We start from the raw sequence: 15,707 nt of genomic DNA on the forward strand, positions 1-15,707 counted from the left end.
GTAAACTAAATTATTGTTGTTTGCAATTATCCTATTATGCTATCAAACACTAGATCTTACTCTTTCTATCTAACTATACTTTTGTACTCATTAGTTAAACCCTCTTTATTCCCCCACCCTCACCACTATGCTTTCCATTGCCTGGTAACAATCATTCTATTGTCTGTCTCCATGAGGTCAACATTTTAACTGCTGCATATGAGTGAAAGCATACAATATTTGTCTTTCTGGGCCTGACTTATTTCACTTTACATAATATTATTCATTTCCATCCATGTTGCTGCAACTGACAGGATTTCATTGTTTTTTATGATTGAATAGTATTCCATTGTGTTTATGTACCACACTTTCTTTATCCATTCATCCATTGATGGACATTTAGGTTGATCCCATATCTTAGCTATTGTCAATAGTCCTGCAGTAAACCTGGACTGCAGACATCTCTTCAATATACTGATTTCCTTTCTACCTATCTAAATATTGATAATGAGTTCTTGGCACAGAGTATATTACATTACTCATTCATCTCTGTATAGTTCTATTAATTAGAAATTATTAACCTCATTGAATAATTAAAAATTAAGAGAAAAGATAAACATTCTTCCCCCAATATATGTATGTGTCTATATATATATGTCTGAATATATGTATATAAATAATACATGTATACATATACACATTTTATATGTGAATGTGTAATACACACACATATATATATATACATAAATATGTGTTTTATATATATAACCTTATGGATAGATATGTATATGTGTGTATCAATTTATATGTCTATAGTGCATGCTATTTTCTTGTTGGATTAAAAATACAATAAACGGGTGACATAAAATTATGTTTTAGAATATTGAGAGAGAGAGATATTTCATTTCATTGAAGGATTTGAAGCAGTTTTATAAAGAAGGGTATTTTAATATAAATTTTATATATATATACACATATATACCTACTCTCTGTGTATATGTTTATGTGTATATATATATATATACACACACACACACACACACACAGAGCACACTTTAGAAGGTACCACTTTCAATTAATACAAATGCCTTCCAAACTTTACTGAGTTTGAAACTTTACAAAGAAACTCAGTCAAGTTTCTTTGCCTCTTGAATGAAAAGCTATTCACACTCGTTACTACAATGGGAACGGGGTAACTTAGGTCTATTTATAGCTGTTATTTCTCCTTAGGTATTTTATTATTCTAGAACACAAACCCATCCTCTACCTTAAATTTTTAACTTAATGATGTCCCAGCTTGTAATGACCATTGATCTTTACCTGATAAGATCTTCTAATATTTTTATAATTAAATTATTGCTTTTAAAGTTCACAACAATAAAATCGGCTTGAATAGTTAAAAATACTAAAGCAAGAACAGAATACTCTTGAATAGTTAAAATGCTAGAGCAAGGACAGAATACTCTGGAATAGTCTAAACTATGCTCCTCTTTCTACTCAACAGACCATTCATTTAATAATTTTTATCTTATATACCTATGTATCTGTATTCTGATATATATTATATATCTCAATACATGTCTATATTTCTATCTCTAAATATGTATAAATACATACAGATAGAGTAAGATATATCAATGAAAATACATCAATAAATAGTCATATGGATAGAAACCTATTTATTTATGATATATATCTATTCTGATATACATATATATCGATATATCTATAGATAGATAGATCTATATGTATATATTAGAAGAGAGATATATATGTCAGAAATGAATAGGTTCTAATTTGTATGCCTACCTAAACAATTGGTATTGCAGAATAAAGAACTGTTTGAAAGGGTTTTGAGACTTATCCAAAACCAACATGAAGTGATTATAAAAATATGCTATGTATGAAGAACTGAGGTGGCCTGGAGAAAGCAGAGCTTCCAGGTTTTGGAGTAGTGAATTAAGGCAATATGTAAATATTTATTTCCATACTATACGTAGAAGGAGAAAGCACCAGCTTCCTCAATGTTTTGTCTCATTCACATGGGATGCATGAGATGAGATTCAGATGTATTCGTGCAGATGTGGGGAATGTTTCATTGCTGAGAGAGCACCAAACATTTGATAGACTTGTGTCTCCTGATATTTGATAGACTTGGGAGCCTGGAGAAGAGAAAGGGGGAAGTCTAGGAGCATAAGAGTACTGAATACTGAATCAGGATGGAGAAAACTGTCTTCAAAATTCAATATGTGAATTTCCATAAGGATTCCCATCAGAGGGGTCTGGGGAAGGACTAGGCCAAGGAACCTTGATGAAGAAATTTCTGAATGAAGGTGGTTGGGTTAGGAATATAGATAAGATCAGAACATGGCTGGCCAAGGAGGTCTGAGTCCTTGATTGCAATTCCTTTCAGAGACTGTAATGCACTGGCTGTGCAGCAAGTCTAGTGTGAAGAGGCAGCTTTCCACATTACTCCTGACAGGTAGAATTTTTGTAATTACTAGACTTGTTAATTTATGTGTCATCTTGGCTATGCTAAATGCCCATATAGCTGGTAAAACTATTTCTGCGTATATCTGTGAGCATGTTTCAGTAAGACATTGGCATTTGAATCAGTAAACTGAATAGAGATGATTGTCACTATCAGTGTGGGTGAGCTCCAAACAATTTCTTGAGGGCCTAAATATAACAAAAAAGTGGAGAAAGAGCAAGTGTGCTTCCATTTAAGTCAGAACATCCATCTTCTCCTTCACTTGGACATCAGCACTTCTGGTTCTCATGCTCTCAGACTTGGATTGGGATTTATATCATTGGCTCTGTTGGTTGATCAGTGCTTCCGGTTCTCATGCTTTCAGATTTGGACTGGGATTTATATCATTGGCTCCATTGATTAACAGGCCTTTGGGCTTCGGCTGGAACTACACCACTGACTTTGTGGATCTCCAGTTTACAGGCAGCAGACTGTGGGCCTTTTCTCTCTCCATGATCATGTAAGTCAGTCCCTCATAATAAATCTCTCTCTCTCTCTTTACCTATAGTAAAGTTATTCCTTTACTATAGGTTTTATTTCTCTGAAAAACTGCCTCATACAATTACCTATGCTCAGGGCTGAAAGATTACGCATAGAATTCCACTGCAATACCCATTCTCAACTGTAACTTCAGCTCTAAACTTTCTTGCTAACCCAAGAACTTTATTTGCAACTACTTATTTTACTGACCATATATAATTGGCACTTCAGAATTAACACCCTTGCATTTTTCTGGTTGTCTCCCGTGCTAAAAAGTGAGAAGTCTATAAATTCAAGGAACATTTCCTCCACATTTAGCAACACTCTTTGCTCTTCAGGAATTTAATAGATCTTTAATGAAAGAAAACAGAAGGGAAGCTATTACATTGTTTAGTGGAGAACTTCTCAAATTCAGTCCTGTGTCAGAGTGTTGAACATAAGAAATTCAGTCTCAAATTCAACTGACCTGAAATGTGTGGTCTCTATAAAAGTTAAAAGTATTGTTTTCATTAATCTACAAGTGAGTTTCATTTTAGGTAGTTAATTTGAAATTATTATTATTGTTATTTATTTAATAATGTCTTATCCCAGGTTGAGAATTAATTTGCTTTATTAATTCTTCTGGTTACCTCCTATCTATCCTTTAGTTTTCAGTTTAACTACCACTCCCTTAAAGAGATCTTTCCTTTTCACCTATCTAAATAAAATTTTATTATTACTGTTGTCATGACGCCAATTTTTTTTGTATATAACACTTCTTCAGTTACAGTTGACCTTTGAACAATGACAGTTAGAGGCACTAACCCCCTGTGTAGTTGAAAATTAACATTTTAAGTCCCCCAGAACGTAATTACTAATAGCCCACTGTTGACCAGAAGACTTAGTAATATCATAAACAGTCAATACATATTTTGTATATGTGTTAAATACTGTCTTCTTACAAAACAGAATGCTAAAGAAAAGAAAATATTATTAAGAAAATCATAGAAAAGCTAAAATACATTTACTATTCATGAAGTGGAAGTAGATCATCATAAGGACTTCATGTTCATCATCTTCACATTGAGTATGCTGAGGAGGAGAAGGAAGAGGAGGTGTTGGTTTTGCTGTCTCAGGAGTGATAGAGGCAGAAGAAAACCCATGCCTAAGTGGACCCATATATTTCAAACCAGTGTTGCTCAAGGGGCAACTGTATTTTAAATTTAAGCATATTGATCATTTGGTTGTATGTCCAACTTAATTTTCAAAGGCAGGGACACTGCTGTTTTTGCTCACACTCTCGATCATGTGCATGAAAAGAAGTACTTGGTGAAGGCTTGAGTATACTAGTGATTATTTGAAAATAGCATAGTCAGTAATATTCCTTTATTTTCCATAGCATGCATATATACTCTTCAGTATCCTCATATGTGTTTATATTTACATATGATTTTGAATATTTTAAGTTATGCCGTTACTTTAATGTTACTGAAATTCTCTAGGCCAAGACAAAATCGAGTTGAGGATCACTTGACTCTCAAGATGTTACGCAGAAAAAGCAATTGTGAATACTGAATTCTGTGTATAGTACATGGAACACTTGAAATCATCTTTCTGCCTAAAATCTCTCAGCACTCTCCTCTTTATTTCTAGTAGCTATGCTGCCCTCCTGCTGATGTATTTATGGATCAATGCCACTGGGACGTCTTTTTACCATGTATTCCCATGTGAAGGCACCATTTCCCATATATACACACTATAAAATTCATTTACATGCTTTTGCACGTATTTGTTTTTATATAAGCCATCTTGATTAGAGAGTAAAGACATTTGTGATAAAATATCTTATCATCTACACCAATAAAAGACATTTTTATCACCAATATTTAATGCAATCCTGAGAATGTAATAAGGTATTGTCAACCGAAGAATCTCAAGGTTTATAAATTTGGGAAAATACTTCATTTCTCAAAAAGGGTTGCAGCCCACAGGCTGGCCATCCTGAAGGCTAGGGGTTATAGCCTCCAGTGGAAGCTAAGAACATGCATTTTGAGGAAGGGGTAAGAGGAACAGGAATTTATGTTGAAAGAGTTGGCTAAATATACTAGTTCAGTAAGCTATGTGAGTCATGAATATTTATGAAAGGAGAAATATGTGCACGTGCAATTGAACTTCATGCAACTTCATGGGTCATATTTTCAAAAACTGGCAATGTTTGCATGATTGAACGGGGGAGTTTTCAGTCTTCTGATGTCAACAGGTGAAGCAGAAGACACATAAACTATCCTTATGCATCCCTTGAGGGTTTTGACCAAAACTGGAGATAGTGGCTAGTTTTTAGGAAGGGATGCGTCATGAAACTGGTAAGCTGTCCTATCAAAACTGTAAAAGGAAGGGGGAGCCCCTTGGCAGTCTCAGATGATTGGCTAAAGGTGATAAAGGAATAGCTTGTCTGTTTCCTCTTCTCCAGAGCTTGTTTCTGCTTACTCTTTAGGAAAGAATTCTGGTTGAAGTTTAGTAAAAAAGGGGCATACTGAAGCATATCCAATCTCTTGTTCCATCATGGCCAGGAACTCAGTTTTTAATGTTGCTTTTGGAGTCTCCTTGGCCAAGAGATTGTTTATTCAGTCTTTTGGGGTTTAGGAGCTTATTTTTATTTCTGACTTTCAATGAGCATCTTATGAAATGAATAAATAAATGAATGAAAAAATAGGCTCTCAATAACATTTTGTAAAACAAATAAATGAATGAATACAATATTTCTAAATTTAAGCAGTATATATAATTTTTCATCCAAAGTTTAATACATTTTTGACTATGTGGGCCCAGTTTCGGCTAATATTAAGCTATTTTCAAGCGAATATTTAAAAAATATATAAGTTGTATAAGAAAATAAATTATCTGCAGTTAATTTGATTTTGTTTTATTTTTAAAAATAATTTACCGGTGGAAGAAATTCTGCATTGTCTAATATTAGGAAAACCTGATTAAAAACACTTAAATTTAGTGTTTAACATTTAAATTTAGTGACTAGAGTTATAGATCCATTGAGGGATGCTATCAAAAGCAGGGACGTCTTTTACCACATGCTAAAATGTTTAGGCATTAAGCAATTATAAAAGTATTGGTTCTCCCAGACCCAGGTGGAGTACCCATGGGTGGTGAGTGCAAAATTCAAGTAATAATCATAATAGTTTTAGCTTGACTGTGATAATGATTTTATTACATAACCTACCACTATACTCAGCTCTCTTAAAGTTTTATGCTGTTGCACAAACTATATTTTGAATTCTAATGGAGCTTTTATCTATCTTCCTAGTGTACTTCTAGCTGTATGATTTCAGCAGAAGCTAATGTGAGTGGGATATCTTCATTTATTTAACATCCATGAAGATTGCTAGGAACAGTTTTGTACTCTTTTTTTTCAAAGGCTTATCCACTGGTATTGCAGGAAGTCAGGGATCCCCAACAGAGGGACTGGCTGAAGCCGCGGCAGAGGAACATAAATTGTGAAGATTTCATGGACATTTATTAGTTCCCCAAATTAATACTTTTATAATTTCTTATGCCTGCCTTTACTGCAATCTCTGAACATAAATTGTGAAGACTTCCTGGACATCTATCACTTCCCTAATCAATACTCTTATAATTACCTATGCGTCTTTACTTTAATCTCTTAATCCCGTCATCTTCGTAAGCTGAGAATGTATGTCACCTCAGGACCCTGTGATGATTGTGTTAACTGCACAAATTGTTTGTAAAACATGTGTGTTTGAACAATATGAAATCTGGGCATCCTAAAAAAGGAACAGGATAACAGCGATTTTCAGGGAACAAGGTAGATAACCATAAGGTCTCACTGCCTGCAGGGCCAGGCAGAACAGTCATATTTCTCTTCTTGCAGAAAGTGAACAGGAGAAATATCACTGAATTCTTTTCCCACCAAGGAATAACCCTGGGAAAGGAATGCATTCCCAGGGGGAGGGCTCTAAATGGCCACTGTGGGACTGTCTGTCTTATGAGGTTGAATATAAGGGATGAAATATGCCCTGGTCTCCTGCAGCGCCCTCAGGCTCACTAGGATTAGGAAATTCCAGTCTGGCAAATTCTAGTCAGACTGGTTGTCTGCTCTCAAACCCTGTTTCCTGTTAAGATGTTTATCAATGACAATGTGTACCCAGCGGGACATGGAACCTCATCAGTAATTCCAATTTTGCCCTGGCCTTGTGATCTTGCTCTGCCTCTCTGCCCTTGTGATCTTTTATTGCCCTTTCAATCATGTGATCTTTTTGACTCACTCCCTGTTAGTACCCCCTCCCCTTTTGAAATCCCTAATAAAAACTTGCTGGTTTTGCGGCTCAGGGGGCATCACAGAACCTGCCGATATGTGATGTCAGCCCCGGAGGCCCAGCTGTAAGATTTCTCTCTCTGTACTCTTTCTCTTTATTTCTCAGACACTTAGAGAAAATAGAAAAGAACCTACGTTGATATATTGGGGGCTGGTTCCCTCGATACACTCATCTGTGATACAGAATTAATCAAGAGTTGCTCCCCACCACCATATGTTTATACACGCAGCACCAATGCAAATGACAAAGTGAAAATGCCCTAGACTGGATAACTGAAAGCCATTGGTATCTTTTTCGAAAGACCTATGAAAATGGAAATGAAATTACTATGTTCTTAAAGACAACAAACATAATTCTCTGTATTCTAAATTCATCTTATTTTACATCATCTACTCCAAAAATTTTCTTAGCAAGCATCTTGGGTTAATGGTGCTTTTGTTTTGTGTTGTTGTTTTACAGAACAGTCCTTGTAGAGACCAGAGGTCTATATTGACACAGTGCTGTCATGTAAAAATCAGCAACTGATTGCTAATTATAGTTTGCTATCCAATTTGTCAAGAAAGAGCAGTGAATAATAAAATTGCACCAATCACTTACATTGTTTTGAGTCCTTTTATATGATCTACTTATAAGGAATTCTTTTGGAGACAGTTTGTTTTCAAACAAATTTGTACTTGACTTTATAGTTTTATTAAAAGTTAATTCAATTAAATATTATTATAAAACATAATTACCTAACTGATAACAACCACCAAGATAACACACGTATTTTAAATTTTCAAAATTCCCACTCTATGTATTTAATCATTTTGTAAATATCATTTCCTATTACAATACACTATCATTTAATATTTGCAGTGTCTTATTGTGGTGAGAGAAATCACATACATATATATACACTATAAGATAAGGTCTCTCCACCGATAGTTTAGCCAATAATATAGGCATTAAATGGAAGCGAGATAGCCACACTAAGCAAGAAGAGATGTGGCATGTCCTGGTATGGATTCTCCACATTCCCAGAGTTCTGAATGAGGACACAGTGCTGCTAGTGACAGTGAAGGTAAGGAGCAGCTCAATATTTACTGTGTTAATACCATCATTTAAGAATTTACCAAAAAAAATCTATGTGCTTTCATTGCAGAAATGCTTATAGTCACTTGACGCTTGTGTTTCCCCAAACAACCTCAACATTAGCAAAGATGTATCTTCAGCATAAATTAGGAACTCAAGTCAAATCAGTGGCCAAGGAACCTTAAATATTATTTAACAATGAGCTTTGATTTACAAACATTACTATCATTTTATTATATCAACAATCCAAAAGGCAGATTTTATTTATACCAAAGGAAAAAAATATATAAAATATTAGAAAAATTTTAAAAATATCAGGCTTTAGGAACTCCAAAATTTATTTTCTGTATCCGCAACATGGCATCAAAATCTATCCTTTCATCCCCTATAATGTTGGCTATCCATGTTTGGCTTTTAAAATATCTTACATCAAACTTTACCATTTTCCACAAAGAAGAATTGCATATCTTTTATAAAATGGATTTCTAGGTACTTGCTTTTTTATATTATTGCAAATTGAATTTTTTAAATTATATTTTCTAGTGTTTTGTTGTGATATTAAAATGCCCTTGTTGTTTTTAGGCAAATATTACAAGTTTTGTTTTTCTGCATTCCAATTAAAAATGCTTTAATTTCTTAATCTTGCCTTATTAGGCTCACTCCAACAATGGTATATACTTATAGTAGTATTCCTGTCTTGTTTCTTATTTTAAGAAATATTTTCTACTCAACTAAGATGGTGTGTGTAGTTTTTTTCTAATATATACAATTTCCCAGGAGATAGCTATCTTTTATTTCCAATTTATTTCATTATTATAATAAATATATAATAAGCTCTATATTTTTTCTATATCTATTGGGAGGCTCAAATTAATATTGTATTTCAACATTTTCATGAATTAGATTTAGATGTTTTCTCATATTCTCGTATTCTAAGTAAGTAATCCAATGTATATTTTATTACCTTTTGTATAGTTGCATTTCATTGCTAATATTTTGTTTTGGATTTTTACATGTTTATTAATAAATGAAATGGACTTATAGAGTTTCTCTACTATATTGACCTTATCAGAACTATGCTGACGTTAAGAATGAACTAGGACATAGGCCTTTTTTTCATTCTTTCTATTATCTAGAAGCGCTTAATATGATTGAGATGGTTTGTTGCTTGAAGCTGGTAACACCATCTTTGTGGAAACATCTTTAATTCTTTCTATTTGCTTGGTTTAATGTTTGTTTCTTTTTTTAGTAAATTATAGAATTATATAGGCATTTTTTATTTTCCCCAAGCTAGAAAGATTATGGTGTTTCTACTGGTGTCACTGCTGCCATCTGGCATGTTCCAGCCAACTGCTGGTAAGCCCATGCTTGAAAGATGCAAAAATAACATAAAATAAAAACAGAAACAACAACGACAACAAAAAACCCAGAAGCTAGTTATCTTCTCTTTCTCTATATTCCCAACAAGTCTGCATGTTTTTGTTCACTCTCCAATAAAAGCTCCTCATTTGCTTATTATTTTTGATATAATGTAAAGTTTTATTCAAGTTAGATTATTTAAATATTAGTGTTGTTTTAAAAACACACTTTATAAATCAATTTCTACTACATTGTTCTATGTTTTCATTTTTGCTTTTAATTAACTTTTTTTTTTCTTTTAGGATAGTTTTATGTTTAGGAAAGTTTTAAAAATAATAGTTTTCCCATATACCCCACTCTCAGTTTTCCCTAATATTAATATCTTACATTAGTGTGATACATTGGTCAAAATTAATAAATCAATATTGATTCATTATTATATACTAAAGCTCTAACTTTATTAAGATATCTTATTTTTGTTTATTTATTTATTTATTTTGAGACTAAGTCTTGTTCTGTTGCCCAGGCTGGAGTGCAGTGGTGCCATCTTGGCTCACTGCAACCTCCCCCTCCCGGGTTCAAGCAGCTCTCCTGCCTCTGCCTCTCCAGTAGCTGGGATTACAGGTGTGGGCCACCACGCCCATCTAATTTTTTATTTATTTTTTTTAGTAGAGACGGGGTTCCACCATATTGGCCAGGCTGGCCTTGAGCTCCCGACCTTGTGATCCACCTGCCTCGGCCTCCCAAAGTGTTGGGATGACAGGCGTGAGCCACCGCACCTGGCCAAGATCTCTTAGTTTTTACCTATTTTTGTTGTTGTTCTGTTCTAGGATTCTGTCCAAGATACCACATTACATTTAGTCTCCTTAGGTTTCTCCTAATTGTGATAGTTTCCTTGCATTTGATGACCTTGACAGTGTTGAATAGTACTCATCAGAAATTTTGGAGAATGCCCTTCAATTGGAATAAATCTGACTTTTTTTCATAATTAGACTGGGATTACGTGTTGTTACAAAAAAGCTCATAGTAGCCAAGTATCGTTTTCATCATCATTTTGTATGAAAAGTACATATTATCAACATGACTTATAAATGTTGGCATTGACCTTGAACTTTTGGCTGAGGTGGTGTTTGTAAGATTTCTCCATTTGAAAGATACTCTTTTATAACCCTTTCCATAGTGTACTCTTTGGAAGAAAGTCACTGTATGTAGCCCACACTTAAGAAATGGGAAGTTATGTTCCATCTACATTTCTAATTAATGTGATTTTACCTCAGCAGCAATGACAAAAAAAAAATGGAATTCCGGTATTTTCCTCCTATTGGTATAAGAAATTTAGGCCAGGCTGATGTTCTTCCATCTCACTCATATAACCACACATAATGTCGATATTTTGTAGAATTTCCTTTGGTCTTAGTTGTTTGTTTGATTTCCTGCTTAAAAATGGTAAATATTTCTTCTAAGACAAAATAATATTTGGAATATTTATTACAGTTTTTAAAGGAAATGACACTATCTCACTTTGCAATATTAGTCAGCATATAATTCTTTTTAAGGATAAATTAAATAGGTGAAATTTTGGATTTGTGGGAGGGCTGGAAACTGAGAGTTGATATCTACCAAGACACATATTTTAGACCCAACAGAGTAGCAATCTCAATAAATTATTATTCCATAATGTATTAGGTTAATTTATATTTTTTTGTTCTAGAAATATAACAATAGTCTGCTTTCGTAAATAATGGATATGTTATCGCATTTTTAGCACATACGTGATGCATTCATTACACAGACAAAAATATATCTAGGTTTATTTTGCTCTCATTTGTTTTCTTTTGCTTTTATAGTCACAGAACAAGCAATAGCTACACAAAGATTTTGCTTTCTTTGTTGTTATTATTGTGTTTTATTTTAAATCTTTCAAATACTAGTTGTCATCCGATAGCTTCTTAGTCTGTCTAGTTTTCTAAAACATAAATGTGTTAGAAATCAAACATTATGCAAGGGTATAGATTATCTATTTGTGAGGATTTTTGTGCTCTATCTATACTTTAACTTGATTTAAATTTTTTTTAAGGCCTTGTTTGTTAACAGAAAGAAAGTGTGTCACACAGTAATACCATATGAATTAAACTGCCAGTCAAATACATCTATAGACATGTGAGCTATATGCTAGTTTAAAATATATTAAAAGTAGAAACACTTCATAAAAATACATTAAAGTAATTAGTGCCTTTACCATTGGAGAATACACCATAAAAAATTTAATGTATCAAATTAGATGCTAGAGTAGAACATTTTGAATAATTACGTAAAATCAGCTTCTACTTTACGTTCCATATTGAATACTAGATGCTTTGAATTATCACTTAGTATATAATAATTTTATGGAGAGTTGACAATTAACGTTATATGAATATGTAAAAAGTTTATATATAAGTTTCTGAGAAAATGACATTATAAAACAAGATTATTTTCTTCCCCCCTTTTTTTGAGTTTATAGCCAATAGACCGGTTGTTATGGTGATGTAGAACAGCATTAGCAGAGTCAGGTAAACAATAAAAATAAGTACAAAATAGAAGTCAAGTCCCAGTAAGAGAATGCTAACACAGATTAACATGAACTGGAAATCTCTAAGAAACTAGTATAGATTGGGAACACAAAAATTTTAAAACATCGATTTATGGTCTTTGGCATATTTTCCATCTTCTAATTTTTGTTTCTTCCTTCCTCTCTGCCTCTCATCTTCCCCCTCCCTCTTTATTTTTCCCTTTCCTTCTGCCAACCATTGTTCTAAGTAGTTTATATGCATTTGTCACTTAATACAACAAGAACTCAGATGGTGGTTCTGAGAATTTAGTGAGATACAACATGTAAGTATCTAGAACAGTGTTTCATGCACAGCCAGCCTTATATTAACATGTGCTGAATTGTTATTATTATTATTATGCCATATTTACTGGCCATGAAAACATACAATTTAAAAATATATAGCTGAGATGAAGTGCTTAGGAACTAGTGTATACAGATAAAACATTATCTTTCAAAGGCAACGGTAATAACTACTTTGAAAAAAAAATTCCAATCCAACTTAATCTTTTAATTAAATAAAATACACACCAAAGGCTCATCCCAAATTTGTCATGCTGCAGTTACTTTGTATCTTATGGCATGATTTTTATTTTTTGTTCAGATCTCCATTTGCTGAAGTTTAACTTATTTTCATGTTTAAGATCCGTTTGAATGGCAAATTGAGATAAAAAAACTACAAGTTATTTAAAACTCATTCTTTAAAATATAGTATCATAAGGGATCTTGAAATGTTAAAAATATTAAGCAGATATTCTATTATAATTTCAAGAAGTCTGAGTTCTATACATTAACTGTAGTCCAGAATGAAAAATGAATGATAATAGTCATCTTCAGCTTTGTGTCCCTGTAACAAATTTAAGGGCAACAAAAAAAGTTTTGCTTAACAAATTTATGAAGAAGCTTGACACATGAAGAGCACTTTTTATTTTTATTTAGTTATTCATTTATTTATTTAAGACACAGAATCTCACTCTGTCACCCATGCTGGAGTACAGTGGCACAATCATAACACAATGTAACTTAGAAATCCTGGGCTCAAGGGATCCTGCTGCCTCAGCTTCCTGAGTAGCTAGGACTACACGTATACATCACTAGACATGTCTAATTTGAAAAAAAAAATTTTTGGTAGAGATAGGATCTCATTATGTTTACTACTATGGTCTCAAACTCACAGCCTCCAAGGATCTTCCCATGTTGGCATCCCAAAGCACTCTGGGATTACACGCATGAGCTACCATGCCTATCTCCATAAAGATTAATTTTTGGTGATGAGAAGGATAAAGTTACTATCAAACATATATTAATTTCAGGCATTTTTGTCAATTATTTTTATTATGTTAATTATTTTATCTCAAGCAGTCTGTAAATCTGAACCACTGTGATTTCTTGCACCACAAATACCTTGAGATGAGCTTATAATAAAGGTTGACTTGTTTCTTACGTTTTTGTTTTGTTTTGTTTTGTTTTAGATTTTGGTTTGAAAATTTGTTTCCAATCTTGTATGCTCCTGAGCTTGATTCAAGTATTTCAAATCTACTTGATCCCTAATTCAAATCAAATTTTTTCTCACCAGGTTGGAAAACTAATTCTGACTCCTGATTGCTTCTGTTGTGTAATGATTAATTACCTTGGACTAATTTTGACTGATTAAGTCTCCTAATTATTCAGTAGAATGAACTAATGTTGAGCTTATAATAAGTCATAAGGGAAATATTAACACTATTAAACTTTGTTTCTCAATTTTAAGATACAAAATTATGTGATAATTTTAGCATAGTGATAGAAGTTTGAAATTAAAATTAACTAGGAAAAACTGGTTCCAACTGTCTAAACATCAGAGTGTTCATTTATACTATTCAAATCATACATATATGCATAAAAATGAAATTATCCTTTGATTCTCAAAATGAAGTAGACTTTCTAGATTTCGGTGAGATAATAGCATCATTAATTATGGATAGGAGAGTACAATTATTTATGATTTTTGTATTTATTGAATTGTTTTCTGAACTATGTTTACTTTTAAATCTGCATTATTTATGTCAGACTAATGTAATTTAATGCTTCCTTTGAGATTCAGGTCTGGCATAAAGAAATATGCTATAAAAATTAAGTACAATTTTATATCTTAAAATAAAAATATCATTAAGGCCCAATTAAATTAATCTAATATTGTATACCTGGTACAATTATTTCCCTCAGATGTATTCAAAACCCTCAGATGTATTATTCAAATCCCTCAGATGTATTATTTCCCTCAGATGTATTCAAATTAATTCACACACACTACTACAAAGTAATTTGTTTCCTGGTTTTCAGGTTTGGTTTCATTACAAACTGAGTAATGGAACTTCTCTATTGAAAAAAATAAAATAAAATAGTCACATGAACAAAAAGAACAAATTGATTTCCCCTTCTTGTTTTAAAAATACACTTTTATTAAATTAAGCTTGCCTGAATTTCTAGCCCCATATTCACTATAAAAATATTTCCGACTAACTGATTATCCAGGAAATGTGTGGATACTGAACACACTGGAGTGCATTGTTCCCTCACTTTAAATTTATCCTCAAAACTTGAAATGCATGTTTTATGACTCTACTTTCTAAAATTGTAGTTAATATTTTAGAACCTACCCAAATCTATAACCATATCAGAGAAAAAATGTATAAATAATATGTTTCTTGAATATTTTGTTTTGCTAATATAAAATATCCCCCAGTATAAACAAAGAGAAATGTTATATAAACTGCAGCAAAATTATTTTAAAAGCATTACTGAACCAATAAGTGAAGAAAAGAGAGCAATCAATTTCGTTAAGCACAAAGAGTATTCAACACAAAAAACACTCTCCCTGAGGTGGGTATCAAATTGAAAATAAACTATTGCAAAATACATAAGAAATATAATTTTTAGTGAGTGAAACATAGCCAACACTAACAACACTAGAAATAGACCTTTATATATTTAGATGCGAGGTTTTTTTAAAGTGTGTCTAATTAATAAAATTTTCAAATACTGATTTAATCTCTAAAAAGAACATGATAGTTAAACAGGAGATTTAAAAATAAAATATACTTACCAGAAGAGAAAAAATACATAATAATGGAAGTTAAGATTTGCAGTTAAACTAAATTGGATTAAATATAACCCCCAAAATCATAATAAAAGAAGTTTAAATTAAAATAAATATCTGAGAAAATTATCCAAAAATGGCAAATAGAATGGTAAAGTGATAAAGGGTTGTGAAAATTAAGAGCAGTTCTTTTTAAAATATGATGAACTCAACATCTATTTAATAAGAGATGCAGAAATAAAGAAATTTTTAAAGGCCATGAATCCTTATATATAAGAAGTATGAAAT

Source organism: Hylobates moloch, unplaced genomic scaffold (genome assembly GCF_009828535.3).
Source record: "Hylobates moloch isolate HMO894 unplaced genomic scaffold, HMol_V3 SCAFFOLD_18, whole genome shotgun sequence".
Classification (NCBI taxonomy): domain Eukaryota; kingdom Metazoa; phylum Chordata; class Mammalia; order Primates; family Hylobatidae; genus Hylobates; species Hylobates moloch.